This window comes from Artemia sp. Qi Xiang Cuo, chromosome 12 (assembly GCF_049724085.1).
Source record: "Artemia sp. Qi Xiang Cuo chromosome 12, ASM4972408v1, whole genome shotgun sequence".
NCBI classification, from domain to species: Eukaryota; Metazoa; Arthropoda; class Branchiopoda; order Anostraca; family Artemiidae; genus Artemia; species Artemia sp. Qi Xiang Cuo.
In genome coordinates, this window is record NC_142805.1 from 32,575,530 (window position 1) to 32,577,026 (window position 1,497).

Here is a 1,497-nt window from a genome sequence, read left to right on the forward strand (position 1 = left end):
GAAATTTTTTTTAGCAAAGCACAAATTATATTCTGGCTTTATAAAAAAGAATAGGGTTTAACACCCTACTCACATTAATTTCTTCTCGTTTTGAGTTTGACTTCTGTTTTTTTGGGTTTCATATATTTATTGATACTGATTTGTGGTAGTTGAATGCTTGGTAGATTATTTGGTTCTATTTTTGTTCATTTTTGGTTTAATGGAGTTCTTTACTTTTTTTTTAAAATCTTAATTTGTGCAAAAAGTTTTTCTGATTAATTGTATATAACAACGATATGTTAACTAACGAAACTAACAAAAAAAAGAAAAAAGCAAAGCACTCATAGAAATACGTACGGGTCGACTTGTTGCATTACAAGACTTCTTTAAGTGACGTCATACTAAACTGAAATTGTTTAAGTGACGTAAAACATTCACCAGGCAAAAGCAGTTAAATTCAAATGAGAAAAATCATAAATAAAAGTAAAAGGGCGTTTTTGCAAAATGCAAAAATCTTTCATCCTCTGTTTAGTTGAAAATTCGATCGAAAAAAATTCAAAATATCATTATTTTGGCTTACTGTGAGCATATAGAAGAAGACTTCGCTATCCCGCCATTACTAACGTGTTTTCTATTTGAAGATTTTGGATAGAATAAAGTGAAGCAAAATGGCTTATGATATGCCTACTTTTAAATTGGTTCTGGTTGGGGATGGAGGCACTGGAAAAACTACTTTTGTGAAGAGGCACTTGACAGGTGACAGAATGTCCCGAATTGGCAGGGACATCTTATCTTATACGTGACAGGGTCACGTATAAGAATGTCCCGAATTGGCACAGAGACTTAGTTCGAGTTTGTAAAAATATTCCAATTGTTCTATGTGGTAACAAAGTTGACATTAAAGATAGGAAAGTTAAATCCAAGTCTATTGTATTTCACCGAAAGAAGAACCTTCAATATTATGACTTCTCTGCGAAATCGAATTATAATTTTGAGAAGCCTTTTCTTTGGCTTGCAAGGAAACTAATTGGTGATCCAAATTTGGAATTTGTTACCATGCCCGCCCTTCAACCCCCTGAGTTCCAGATGGATCCCAATTGGCAACGGCAGATTGAAGGGAAACTTGCGGAAGCTCAGAATGTTGCTTTTCCGGAAGATGACGAAGATTTATAAACATGTGTGCTCGGCTATTGTTGGACAATTGGCTGCTGAATATTTTTATTTTGCAAAATAACTTGACTCGAAAAATGGCGAATGCTGTCTGACTTTATACTTAACAATATTAGAAACCTTGAAAAAACCATGCTTTGGATTTGAGCAAGCTTGTAGGACAGGGATGTGACGGAGCAGCTTCTATCAGTGGGCACCTAAGAGGCACTCAATCTTGGATGAGACATCAGTATCCACGGGCAGTTTATTTCCACCTGTGGAGCACATACACTCAACCTGGCGATCGCTTCAGCTAGCTCCATTCCAGTCACGAAAACGTGTTTTGGGACAATATCTCTGATCTGGAAC

The 1,497-nt window shown here is 35.9% G+C and overlaps 1 pseudogene; it reads left to right on the plus strand.

Annotated features, from left to right (window-relative positions):
* Positions 1-647: 647 nt before the first annotated feature.
* Positions 648-1,152, plus strand: LOC148946029 (GTP-binding nuclear protein Ran pseudogene; annotated as a pseudogene).
* The last annotated feature ends 345 nt before the right edge of the window (positions 1,153-1,497 follow it).